The following is a 14,359-nucleotide window of genomic DNA, read 5'->3' on the forward strand; positions in this document are numbered from 1 at the left end:
CAGACACAGAATTGTTTCTTGAGGGACACAGAATTGTTACTGAGGGCCACAGAACCATTACTTAGGGCCACAGAAACGTTAATCAGGGACACAGAATTGTTACTGAGGGCCACAGAACCGTTACTTAGGGCCACGTAAACGTTAATCAGGGACAGACACAGAATTGTTACTGAGGGACACAGAATTGTTACTGAGGGACACAGAATTGTTACTGAGGGCCACAGAACCGTTACTTAGGGCCACAGAATTGTTACTCACGGACAGACACAGAATTGTTACTGAGGGACACAGAATTGTTACTGATGGCCACAGAACCATTACTTAGGGCCACAGAGTTGTTACTCAGGGACACAGAATTGTTACTGAGGGCCACAGAACTGTTACTGAGGGCCACAGAATTGTTACTCGGACAGACACAGAATTGTTACTCAGGGACACAGAATTGTTACTGAGGGCCACAGAACCGTTACTTAGGGCCACAGAATTGTTACTCAGGGACACAGAATTGTTACTGAGGGCCACAGAACTGTTACTTAGGGCCACAGAATTGTTACTCAGGGACACAGAATTGTTACTGAGGGCCACAGAACTGTTACTTAGGGCCACAGAATTGTTACTCGGACAGACACAGAATTGTTACTCAGGGACACAGAATTGTTACTGAGGGCCACAGAACCATTACTTAGGGCCACATAAACGTTAATCAGGGAAACAGAATTGTTACTGAGGGCCACAGAACCGTTACTTAGGGCCACAGAATTGTTACTCAGGGACAGACACAGAATTGTTACTCAGGGACACAGAATTGTTACTCAGGGACACAGAATCGTTGAATTAAAGAGTATGTCAGACAACATGCAGAGGAGTGGCAGAGGAGGCAATGTTTTAGGAGCGAGCAGAAGGGGTCGAGGCAGCAGTATTCGCAGCCAGAGGCCAGTGCTCCCGGTGTCATCCAGCGGTCGTGTCTCCACCGACAACCCTGCCGTCATCGATTGGTTGGCTCGGTCGTCTTCCTCTTCCCAGGTCACCTCTGACACCTACAGCCAACGGTCGGTGGGTACGTCAGACACAACCGTTAGTTGGCATGGCCCGGGACCAAGCCCACTGAAATCACGTGTCCTCTACCTGCCCCTGTCCTTTGGTGTTCCCTCACCAAGCGAAGTATCGCATGCTGTGGGCTCAGCCCCACTGTACAGTGAGGAAGAGCTAACAGAGGGCGGTCAGGAACGGGGGGAGACATCCGCCTTTTCAGCAGCCAGGCGAAGAAGTAGTGGCGAGGAGAGTGGCTCGGTAGCCGGTCTAGAGACAGGTCTGTCTCCTGACCCAGACGCAGCCGAGGGGGCTAGTAGTGAGGTGGAGACCCTACTTGATGATGAGGAGGTTGATCGCACTTGGCAGCCTCGTCGTCATCAGGCAATTTCTTCCGCATCATCAGGAGAAGAGGGTGGCAGCTTGGCAGCGAGCGAAACAGTCGGTGGGTTGCCCAGGAGGCAGCAGGGTCGCAGCAGTGTCAGTGGAGCCAAACGGCCACGGAGTAGAGCACCAGCTCCACTGCAGCCTACCACCACGGCCAGTAGTGGTGCCGGTGTGCACAGAGGAAGCAGCAGTCAGCCAGTGAGGAGTATCGGGGGCAAAGTTTCCTACTCGGCGGTGTGGCAATTTTTCGTCAAGCCGCCCGAGGAAGTAAACGTAGCCGTATGTCGACTATGTGGCCAGAAAGTCAAGCGTGGCCAGGGGGCCCATGTTGGGACTACAGCGTTGCGGCAGCATATGCAGCGTCGCCATTTGGTGGCCTGGGAAAACCGTGATAAAGATACGGCGGTTCTGCCCGCCCCAGCCCCCGCTCCATCACCCGCTCCGTTACTTGCTCCGTCACCCGACGTCAATCGCCCTCCATCAGCCAGTCAAGGCTCCAACACCTCTGCTGAGGGGAGTTGTCGCTCGTTGGCATCTTCCGCTCGTTCAGATGCTCCTTCTCCTGCTACTCCTCTTCACGGATTCCGTCAGCAGTCTTTCTTGGAATCCGTTTCCAAGAGACAACAGTTTGCGAGCACGCACCCGACGGTGCAAAAGCTGAACGTCCTCCTGTCCAAGTTGCTGGTGCTGCAGTCCCTCCCTTTCCAAGTGGTGGACTCAGCACCTTTCAGAGAAATGATGGCTTGTGCCGCGCCGCGGTGGAGAGTGCCAAGCCGTCATTTCTTCGCCAAAAAGGCAGTGCCAGCCCTGCATTCACATGTAGAAGAGATGGTGGGCCAGTCTTTGAGCATGTCGGTCTCTGCCAAAGTGCACGGCAGCGCCGACGTGTGGAGCTGTAACTACGGTCAGGGACAGTACATGTCATTTACGGCCCACCGTGGTGCCGTCACAGCCGCACCAGCAACTTGTACAGGTCACGCTGCTTTTGCCTCCATGTTTGCACGTCCTTGGTCCGGCAAAGATGTCCGCCTCTACCACCTCTTCTTCCGCCGTGTCCTCAGCCGCCACCCCCGTGCCAAGTCCCATTACCCGACCGGCATATCACATGTGCAGGGCGCAACGGTGTCACACTGTGCTGCACTTGGTATGCCTTGGCGAACGTAGTCACACAGGGGAGGAACTTCTCAGTGTAATGAACAGAGAAATCGACAGATGGCTGTCTCCGCGCAAACTCAAAATCGGAACCATGTTGACCGACAACGGAAAGAACATGGTGTCTGCTCTGCGTCAAGGAAGGTTGTGCCATGCGCCATGCATGGCTCACGTGTTCAATCTGGTTGTCAAGCGGTTCCTAAAATCCACCATCCCACTGCAAAACATCCTTAAAATGTCACGTAAACTTTGCATGCATTTCAGCCATTCCTACACCGCAAAGCACACCCTCCTTGAGCTGCAGCGGCAGAACGGAATTGCACAGCATCGCCTGATCTGCGACGTTGCAACAAGGTGGAATTCAACCCTACACATGTTAGACCGCCTTTACGAACAGCGAAAGGCCATCACCGATTTCCTGATGTTACAAGCGGATAAAGGTACTCCCCTGTGTAACTTTGATGTCAGCCATTGGCAGCTCATGCGTGACACCTGCCGCTTGCTCAGGCCCTTTGAGGAGGCCACGCTATTCGTGAGTCGGCAGGACTATGGGATGAACGACGTCATTCCTCTGTTGCACATCCTGGAACAAATGCTGTTAACAATGGCTGGTCAGGGTGCGGTAGACGTGGCGCACAGATCTCAACGCCACATGACCCCTGTGGGGGCAGGACAGGAAGAAGAGGAGGAGGTAGAGGAGGACATTTGTGCTCAGGAATTATTGAGTGAAATGGGTGGTTTTTCCACTCAGCGGACAGGAGTGGAGGAGCAGGAGCATCTGGTAGAGGAGGAGGAGGAGGAGACAGAGGACCCAGACGCACCGTGGCAGTATGCTGTGGAGATGGAGGCAGGGAGTCCCTCGCATTCCTTGGCACAAATGGCCCATAGCATGCTCGGTTGCTTGCGTAGCGACAGCCGAATAATAACCATCAGACAGAGGGATGACTGTTGGCTGTCCACCTTGTTGGACCCTCGCTACCGTTCAAAAATGGTGGCCTTTTTCACACCTGCTGAGAGGGAGGCCAAAATAACGTACTATAAAAACCACCTATGTAGTCAGTTGGTCTCTGCCTTTGTGCGCCAACGTCCATCCTCAGACACTGTGGGCCCTGTGCGCTCACGTTCCGCTGCCATGGCAGCAGGGGAGGGGTGGGGTGGTAGGAGCAGTGGCAGCTCCACCAGCAGCGGCTGCCTCAGTCTGCAGTCGATGATGAGTAGCTTTCTTCACCAGCGCAGTGAGGAAACTACTAACCAGCCGCAGCAGCAGCAGCAGCATCAGGTGGACCTGGAGCAGGACCTCAAACAACAGGCTTGGGCCTACTTGGACAGCACCCTGCCAACCGAGGTAGACAATCCCCTTGACTACTGGGCAACGAAACTTGACCTTTGGCCCCAACTAGCTGAATTTGCCCTTGAAAGGCTGTCATGCCCGGCCAGTAGCGTGGCATCGGAGCGCGTGTTTAGTGCAGCAGGAGGTATTGTAACTCCGCGGAGGACACGACTGTCCACCCAAAGTGTGGAGAGACTCACGTTTGTGAAAATGAATCAGGCGTGGATTAGTCTGGATTTCAAACCACCAGTTCCTGACACAACTGACTAAATCCGCCATGAATCATGCCTCAAACATGTGCCACTTTCAGGTCTCCTCACACACTGATCCTGTGTTCCATTTTTTGTCATAGGGTGCTGGCAGATTACGGGCCTCCCATAGCTGCTGCCAGGCCCCTAATCTGCCATGGGCCCCTATACCGCCTCCTCATGCTGCTGCCAGGTCCACAGTCTCTTATGCCATGTGCCACTTTCAGGTCTCCTCACACTGCTGGTGTGTTAAATTTTTTGACATAGGGTGCTGGCAGATTACGGGCCTCCTATAGCTGCTGCCAGGCCCCTAATCTGCCATAGGCCCCTATATACCGCCTCCTCATGCTGCTGCCAGGTCCAGAGTCTCTCATGGGTCCCTGTACGGCCTCCCATTGCTGCTGTCTCCATCGCCACACTCTGCCATGTGCCACATTCAGGTCTCTTCACACTGCTGGTGTGTTGAATTTTTTGACATAGGGTGCTGGCAGATTACGGGCCTCCTATAGCTGCTGCCAGGCCCCTAATCTGCCATAGGCCCCTATATACCGCCTCCTCATGCTGCTGCCAGGTCCAGAGTCTCTCATGGGTCCCTGTACGGCCTCCCATTGCTGCTGTCTCCATCGCCACACTCTGCCATGTGCCACATTCAGGTCTCTTCACACTGCTGGTGTGTTGAATTTTTTGACATAGGGTGCTGGCAGATTACGGGCCTCCCATAGCTGCTGCCAGGCCCCTAATCTGCCATGGGCCCCTGTACCACCTCCTCATGCTGCTGCCAGGTCCACAGTGTCTCATGCCATGTGCCACTTTCAGGTCTCTTCACACTGCTGGTGTGTTGAATTTTTTGACATAGGGTGCTGGCAGATTACGGGCCTCCTATAGCTGCTGCCAGGCCCCTAATCTGCCATAGGCCCCTATATACCGCCTCCTCATGCTGCTGCCAGGTCCAGAGTCTCTCATGGGTCCCTGTACGGCCTCCCATTGCTGCTGTCTCCATCGCCACACTCTGCCATGTGCCACTTTCAGGTCTCCTCACACTGCTGGTGTGTTGAATTTTTTGACATAGGGTGCTGGCAGATTACGGGCCTCCTGTAGCTGCTGCCAGGCCCCTAATCTGCCATGGGCCCCTGTACCGCCTCCTCATGCTGCTGCCAGGTCCAGAGTCTCTCATGGGTCCCTGTACGGCCTCCCATTGCTGCTGTCTCCATCGCCACACTCTGCCATGTGCCACTTTCAGGTCTCCTCACACACTGCTGGTGTGTTGAATTTTTTGACATAGGGTGCTGGCAGATTACGGGCCTCCTATAGCTGCTGCCAGGCCCCTAATCTGCCATAGGCCCCTATATACCGCCTCCTCATGCTGCTGCCAGGTCCAGAGTCTCTCATGGGTCCCTGTACGGCCTCCCATTGCTGCTGTCTCCATCGCCACACTCTGCCATGTGCCACATTCAGGTCTCTTCACACTGCTGGTGTGTTGAATTTTTTGACATAGGGTGCTGGCAGATTACGGGCCTCCTATAGCTGCTGCCAGGCCCCTAATCTGCCATAGGCCCCTATATACCGCCTCCTCATGCTGCTGCCAGGTCCAGAGTCTCTCATGGGTCCCTGTACGGCCTCCCATTGCTGCTGTCTCCATCGCCACACTCTGCCATGTGCCACATTCAGGTCTCTTCACACTGCTGGTGTGTTGAATTTTTTGACATAGGGTGCTGGCAGATTACGGGCCTCCCATAGCTGCTGCCAGGCCCCTAATCTGCCATAGGCCCCTATATACCGCCTCCTCATGCTGCTGCCAGGTCCAGAGTCTCTCATGGGTCCCTGTACGGCCTCCCATTGCTGCTGTCTCCATCGCCACACTCTGCCATGTGCCACATTCAGGTCTCTTCACACTGCTGGTGTGTTGAATTTTTTGACATAGGGTGCTGGCAGATTACGGGCCTCCCATAGCTGCTGCCAGGCCCCTAATCTGCCATGGGCCCCTGTACCGCCTCCTCATGCTGCTGCCAGGTCCACAGTGTCTCATGCCATGTGCCACTTTCAGGTCTCCTCACACTGCTGGTGTGTTGAATTTTTTGACATAGGGTCCTGGCAGATTACGGGCCTCCTATAGCTGCTGCCAGGCCCCTAATCTGCCATGGGCCCCTATACCGCCTCCTCATGCTGCTGCCAGGTCTAGAGTCTCTCATGGGTCCCTGTACGGCCTCCCATTGCTGCTGTCGCCATCGCCACACTCTGCCATGTGCCACTTTCAGGTCTCCTCACACACTGCTGGTGTGTTGAATTTTTTGACATAGGGTGCTGGCAGATTACGGGCCTCCTATAGCTGCTGCCAGGCCCCTAATCTGCCATAGGCCCCTATATACCGCCTCCTCATGCTGCTGCCAGGTCCAGAGTCTCTCATGGGTCCCTGTACGGCCTCCCATTGCTGCTGTCTCCATCGCCACACTCTGCCATGTGCCACATTCAGGTCTCTTCACACTGCTGGTGTGTTGAATTTTTTGACATAGGATGCTGGCAGATTACGGGCCTCCTATAGCTGCTGCCAGGCCCCTAATCTGCCATAGGCCCCTATATACCGCCTCCTCATGCTGCTGCCAGGTCCAGAGTCTCTCATGGGTCCCTGTACGGCCTCCCATTGCTGCTGTCTCCATCGCCACACTCTGCCATGTGCCACATTCAGGTCTCTTCACACTGCTGGTGTGTTGAATTTTTTGACATAGGGTGCTGGCAGATTACGGGCCTCCCATAGCTGCTGCCAGGCCCCTAATCTGCCATAGGCCCCTATATACCGCCTCCTCATGCTGCTGCCAGGTCCAGAGTCTCTCATGGATCCCTGTACGGCCTCCCATTGCTGCTGTCTCCATCGCCACACTCTGCCATGTGCCACATTCAGGTCTCTTCACACTGCTGGTGTGTTGAATTTTTTGACATAGTGTGCTGGCAGATTACGGGCCTCCCATAGCTGCTGCCAGGCCCCTAATCTGCCATGGGCCCCTGTACCGCCTCCTCATGCTGCTGCCAGGTCCACAGTGTCTCATGCCATGTGCCACTTTCAGGTCTCCTCACACTGCTGGTGTGTTGAATTTTTTGACATAGGGTGCTGGCAGATTACGGGCCTCCTATAGCTGCTGCCAGGCCCCTAATCTGCCATGGGCCCCTATACCGCCTCCTCATGCTGCTGCCAGATCCAGAGTCTCTCATGGGTCCCTGTACGGCCTCCCATTGCTGCTGTCTCCATCGCCACACTCTGCCATGTGCCACATTCAGGTCTCTTCACACTGCTGGTGTGTTGAATTTTTTGACATAGGGTGCTGGCAGATTACGGGCCTCCTATAGCTGCTGCCAGGCCCCTAATCTGCCATGGGCCCCTATATACCACCTCCTCATGCTGCTGCCAGGTCCAGAGTCTCTCATGGGTCCCTGTACGGCCTCCCATTGCTGCTGTCTCCATCGCCACACTCTGCCATGTGCCACATTCAGGTCTCTTCACACTGCTGGTGTGTTGAATTTTTTGACATAGGGTGCTGGCAGATTACGGGCCTCCCATAGCTGCTGCCAGGCCCCTAATCTGCCATGGGCCCCTATACCGCCTCCTCATGCTGCTGCCAGGTCCAGAGTCTCTCATGGGTCCCTGTACGGCCTCCCATTGCTGCTGTCTCCATCGCCACACTCTGCCATGTGCCACTTTCAGGTCTCCTCACACACTGCTGGTGTGTTGAATTTTTTGACATAGGGTGCTGGCAGATTACGGGCCTCCTATAGCTGCTGCCAGGCCCCTAATCTGCCATGGGCCCCTATACCGCCTCCTCATGCTGCTGCCAGGTCCAGAGTCTCTCATGGGTCCCTGTACGGCCTCCCATTGCTGCTGTCTCCATCGCCACACTCTGCCATGTGCCACTTTCAGGTCTCCTCACACACTGCTGGTGTGTTGAATTTTTTGACATAGGGTGCTGGCAGATTACGGGCCTCCCATTGCTGCTGCCAGGCCCGTAATCTGCCATGGGCCCCCGTACCGACTCCTCATGCTGTGACGTTGCAACAAGGTGGAATTCAACCCTACATATGTTAGACCGCCTTTACGAACAGCAAAAGGCCATCACAGATTTCCTGATGTTAAAAGCGGATAAAGGTACTCCCTGTGTAACTTAGATGTCAGCCATTGGCAGCTCATGCGTGACACCTGCGCTTGCTCAGGCCCTTTGAGGAGGCCACGCTATTCGTGAGTCGGCAGGACTATGGGATGAACGACGTCATTCCTCTGTTGCACGTCCTGGAACAAATGCTGTTAACAATGGCTTGTCAGGGTGCGGTAGACGTGGCGCACAGATCTCAACGCCACATGACCCCTGTGGGGGCAGGACAGGAAGAAGAGGAGGAGGTAGAGGAGGACATTGGTGCTCAGGAATTATTGAGTGAAATGGGTTTTTTTTCCACTCAGCGGACAGGAGTGGAGGAGCAGGAGCATCTGGTAGAGGAGGAGGAAGAGGAGACAGAGGACCTAGACGCACCGTGGCAGTATGCTGTGGAGATGGAGGCAGGGAGTCCCTCGCATTCCTTGGCACAAATGGCCCATAGCATGCTCGCTTGCTTGCGTACCGACAGCCGAATAATAACCATCAGACAGAGGGATGACTTTTGGCTGTCCACCTTGTTGGACCCTCGCTACCGTTCCAAAATGGTGGCCTTTTTCACACCTGCTGAGAGGGAGGCCAAAATAACGTACTATAAAAACCACCTATGTAGTCAGCTGGTCTCTGCCTGTCTGCGCCAACGTCCATCCTCAGACACTGTGGGCCCTGTGCGCTCGCGTTCCGCTGCCATGGCAGCAGGGGAGGGGTGGGGTGGTAGGAGCAGTGGCAGCTCCACCAGCAGCGGCTGCCTCAGTCTGCAGTCGATGATGAGTAGCTTTCTTCACCAGCACAGTGAGGAAACTACTAACCAGCCGCAGCAGCAGCAGCATCAGGTGGACCTGGAGCAGGACCTCAAACAACAGGCTTAGGTCTACTTGGACAGCACCCTGCCAACCGAGGTAGACAATCCCCTTGACTACTGGGCAACGAAACTTGACCTTTGGCCCCAACTAGCTGAATTTGCCCTTGAAAGGCTGTCATGCCCGGCCAGTAGCGTGGCATCGGAGCGCGTGTTTAGTGCGGCAGGAGGTATTGCAACTCCGCGGAGGACACGACTGTCCACCCAAAGTGTGGAGAGACTCACGTTTGTGAAAATGAATCAGGCGTGGATTAGTCTGGATTTCAAACCACCAGTTCCTGACACAACTGACTAAATCCGCCATGAATCATGCCCCAAACATGTGCCACTTTCAGGTCTCCTCACACTGCTGGTGTGTTGAATTTTTTGACATAGGGTGCTGGCAGATTACGGGCCTCCTATAGCTGCTGCCAGGCCCCTAATCTGCCATAGGCCCCTATATACCGCCTCCTCATGCTGCTGCCAGGTCCAGAGTCTCTCATGGGTCCCTGTACGGCCTCCCATTGCTGCTGTCTCCATCGCCACACTCTGCCATGTGCCACTTTCAGGTCTCCTCACACTGCTGGTGTGTTGAATTTTTTGACATAGGGTGCTGGCAGATTACGGGCCTCCTATAGCTGCTGCCAGGCCCCTAATCTGCCATAGGCCCCTATATACCGCCTCCTCATGCTGCTGCCAGGTCCAGAGTCTCTCATGGGTCCCTGTACGGCCTCCCATTGCTGCTGTCTCCATCGCCACACTCTGCCATGTGCCACTTTCAGGTCTCCTCACACACTGCTGGTGTGTTGAATTTTTTGACATAGGGTGCTGGCAGATTACGGGCCTCCTATAGCTGCTGCCAGGCCCCTAATCTGCCATGGGCCCCTATACCGCCTCCTCATGCTGCTGCCAGGTCCAGAGTCTCTCATGGGTCCCTGTACGGCCTCCCATTGCTGCTGTCTCCATCGCCACACTCTGCCATGTGCCACTTTCAGGTCTCCTCACACACTGCTGGTGTGTTGAATTTTTTGACATAGGGTGCTGGCAGATTACGGGCCTCCTATAGCTGCTGCCAGGCCCCTAATCTGCCATGGGCCCCTATACCGCCTCCTCATGCTGCTGCCAGGTCCAGAGTCTCTCATGGGTCCCTGTACGGCCTCCCATTGCTGCTGTCTCCATCGCCACACTCTGCCATGTGCCACTTTCAGGTCTCCTCACACACTGCTGGTGTGTTCAATTTTTTGACATAGGGTGCTGGCAGATTACGGGCCTCCCATAGCTGCTGCCAGGCCCCTAATCTGCCATGGGCCCCTATACCGCCTCCTCATGCTGCTGCCAAGTCCAGAGTCTGTCATGGGTCCCTGTACGGCCTCCCATTGCTCCCACTCTGCCATGTGCCACTTTGAGGTCTCCTCACACTCCTGCTGTTTTCCATTTTGTCATAGGTTGCTGGCAGATTACAGGCCTCCCATAGGTGCTGCCTGGCCCCAAATCTGCCATGGGCCCCCGTACCGCCTCGTCACGCTGCTGCTGGGTCCACAGTGTGACATGGGTCCCTGTACCGCCTCCCATTGCTCCCACTCTGCCATGTGCCACTTTGAGGTCTCCTCACACTCCTGCTGGTTTCCATTTTGTCATATTTTGCTGTATGGCCTCCCATTGCTGCTACCTCCACCGCCACACTGTGGCTCCAAACACTGGTTTTGGCCCCGTGACTGGCCAAATGAGTGAAGTGTGCGGTGATTCTAAGATCGACGGCACTCATCTGCATGTCATACTGACTGACAGTATTATTTCTCTTCCCCAGCAGACTCCAAGGGCATTTAAATTAAAGGTACAGTGTTCTGCACTAATATTAAGTCTCTCTGAAGCCTAAAAACACCCTTTTTTAAGTTAAATTCACAGCGAATATATTCGACTCGAATCGAATATTGTCCACGAATTCGCCGAATCAGTCGAATCGAATTTTTGAATACTTCGCTCATCTCTACCGGAGAGTTTCACCCATGCACTGTACCCACTCTTTATAAGACGGAGTTTCAGACAACTTCCAATGCCGAAAGTACAACTCTCCGAGCCTGGAAGAGAGCTCTAGCAACCGTCTCACTAGTAAGAGTTTGGAATTGAAAGTAATCTAAAATACCCAACAAACAGGGTTTGGGGTCAGGAAGGATAGAAACTTGAAACATGGTATTTATGGTGTGTATCACACCCATCCAAAAAAAGTGTAATTTAGGGCAGTGCCACAATAAGTGAATTAAATCTCCATGGTCTCTAGAGCATCTACCACAGGGGAGTCCAAAATACCCATCCAGAACAGCCGAGTCGGAGTAAAATGTGCTCTTAATACTATATACAACTGCATAAGTCATTGTGTGACATTAAGAGAGCATTGGGGCACTGCCTGTAGTGTCTTGTCCCATTGGTCTTGCACAAAAGAACCAACATCTGCTTGCCATCTGTCCTTAACTGTCAGAGTAAAAGACTGTAAAAACCTTCCCTGCAACATTGCGTAACACCCAGAGATAAAGCCTTTACTAGATGTTGTATTAGCTGTCCTATTGAAAATTGGGGTTGGGGAAGAACTCCACACCACTGAGGGGCCCTGCGTCAGAACTGCATGTTTCAGTTGGAATTAATAAAATAACATTGTTTTTGGCAGGGAGAACTTAACACTTAATTCTTCAACAGTACAAAGAGAACCATCCTTGAAGATATCCCTCAAGTGTGTACCTCCATATTTCCTCCAACAGGGAGTGTGTTGTAGCTAGGCTAGTTCAGGGTAATTGGTATTGTGCCATATGGGATTATATAGAGTAAAACTAGAGACCTGTTGTAGCTGCTTAGTCTTGTTCCAGACTTTTTGAATTAGAGTGTACATAGGCAAAAGGCTCCGGCCTCCAATCCTTTTGGCAGATCCACGACCTCTGCTGTGTGAATTAGAATAGTGGTGGAGGAATCGGGGGGGGGGACTGCTGGGTTGGGGTGAAAACCATAACCTTACGGAGGTGCTGCAACTGAGCCGCCAAGTAATACAGCCAGGCATTATGCATCTAGAAGCTGGTATCTAGAAGCATCAGCACAGACTTGTCCCAGTTAATAAGAAGTCCGGAGAATGTCCCAAATCTAGTGATGGTGGTCATGGCCACCTCCAGAGAACTAGAGGTGTTCCCCAGTAGTAACATAGGCCCAGATTTACTAGGAATTGAGTCTACCAGCAGACGCTGAACATTCAGGCAGACTCAATTCAATCAATCTAGACCTGTCAGTCATCATAAAGGCGTCTAGCAAGCTCATTGAAAAGAGTCTACTTTGTAGACTCTTTCCTGTTAGTAAATCCGGAATCACGTCAGGCACATTTCTAGATGCAATACCGGATATGTTTGCTAGGTGGTGCACAACTGCGGGCTTTGTCCCATTGGCATTTTTCTGTTTGCATATGAGAATACTTATAATTTAAAATAAAAAGCACACCTATATTGTAATTTTTTTTTTTTTGCTGTTTCTCCAAAAATGATCAGCCAGCTAATGCATTTCCTAATGAATGTCATATATTCTATTTTCAAATGTCAAACATTTTCATACTTTTATCTCAAATAATTTGAATGTCTAGTTCTAATTTCCCAATATAATTATATATCTTCCTTCTCTTTAATCATATAACTATTCTACATTCCAGCTCAAATTCTGTCTCCTACAGTTAGTGGTTAGTACTCAGGACTTACAGCACTTGGGTTATGGGTTCTAATCCCACTCAAGGCTGCACCTGTCTGGAGTTTGCATGCTTTCCCTGCATGGGTGTGTTTCTGCAAACACTCCAAAGACATGCTGTTAAGTTAATTGGGTCTAGTATATGTTTGAATTTCTGGCCTTAGATTGTAAGCTCCTTGACATTTGTGAATGCCCAAAATATGGAGATCAATTTCCAGGGTTCTGTCAGTGCCAGGAATATTGATCAATCTATGGGACTGAATTTTACCTGTGTCCTGTTCTTCTGACAAGTTTGAAACTTTCAAATTTCCTTCTGTTTATGTATATTTCATTACAACTTTGTTTATCTTCTCTTAGGCTATGTTCACACTAGCTTTGTCAGCTGGCGTGAGACAGGCGTTTGGGAAGCATTGTTAAGGCTTCTCAAATGCCTATGAAAATTCTGCACACGGCAGCACACAGTGCTGTTCACACTGAAGCGTTAGCGTTGCGTCGCAGCAAAACTGGTGCCTTATGTTGAGTCAGGAGGAGTTGAAGCCTCCCATTCAAGTCTATGGTGCGGTTGCGACGCGGCTGCAATGTGTTTGCGGAGCGTTAATACCATTTAAATTCATTGCAGGCATTTGTGGTGCAGTTTTAACGCTTGGCAAACGCCTATCAAATACCTCTAAACCGTGCATAGGGCGTTTGGGGAGCATTTGAAGAGTGTTAAAACTGCTTCCGAAACACCTGTCAAATGCTATAGGGCTGTTTGGCAAGAGTTAGAAATAAAGTCAAGTGGGAACGAGCACTTAAACCTCTCTCCTTATACAACTTGACCCCCTGCCCCACCCCCCCTGTCATCACCTGTTCTATCTGCAAATCTATGTATCACCGCCCCACTCTTTTTATTTAACTATTTATTTACTGATCAAGTTAATGTGTCTCATTTCCTATCACCTCCAGCTCAGATCTCGCATTATGATACGATTCCTGATTGTATCTCACCACTAGTCTGATTGAATTCACAATTCCTGGTCAGTCCCGTTCCCTTACCTATAATAACCTTTAGGGCCAGTTCACACTACATGTGTTTCAGTTGCTTTTTTGCATCCAAAACGCACAGAAAGAAGGGTATATGGTTGTCAATGTCATAGTTCGCATCAGCACTTGCAGTTCCAGTGTGTTGCAGGTGCTGCCAAAAAAGTAGAACAGGCTGCATTGTTTATGCATAGAACTGTACTGGAATGTGGTAAAACACCGTGGAACGCACTAAAACACACATGTCCCTGTCATGGAGTGCCCGTGCCTTCCCCACCCCCCTTTGCCTGTCTGTCTGCCTGTCCCTTCACCCCTCCCTCCTCCCTTGTGGATTCCGCCTGCCAGCCTACATCAAAGGGCTGTGCAGGATGGGAGGAAATGCCCCCTGTGGTGCTGTTAAGGGCCGCCAAGGTGTCTTCGCGCGCCCCCGGTGGGCACGGCACAGACACGAGGCTTTCCCGCGCTCTGCGCCCACCGGAGACAAAGGCCATGCTCCCTCAGCGCGGCCCGA

This window comes from Staurois parvus, unplaced genomic scaffold (assembly GCF_062004578.1).
Source record: "Staurois parvus isolate SC_StPar_1 unplaced genomic scaffold, SC_StPar_1.0 ptg000017l, whole genome shotgun sequence".
NCBI classification, from domain to species: domain Eukaryota; kingdom Metazoa; phylum Chordata; class Amphibia; order Anura; family Ranidae; genus Staurois; species Staurois parvus.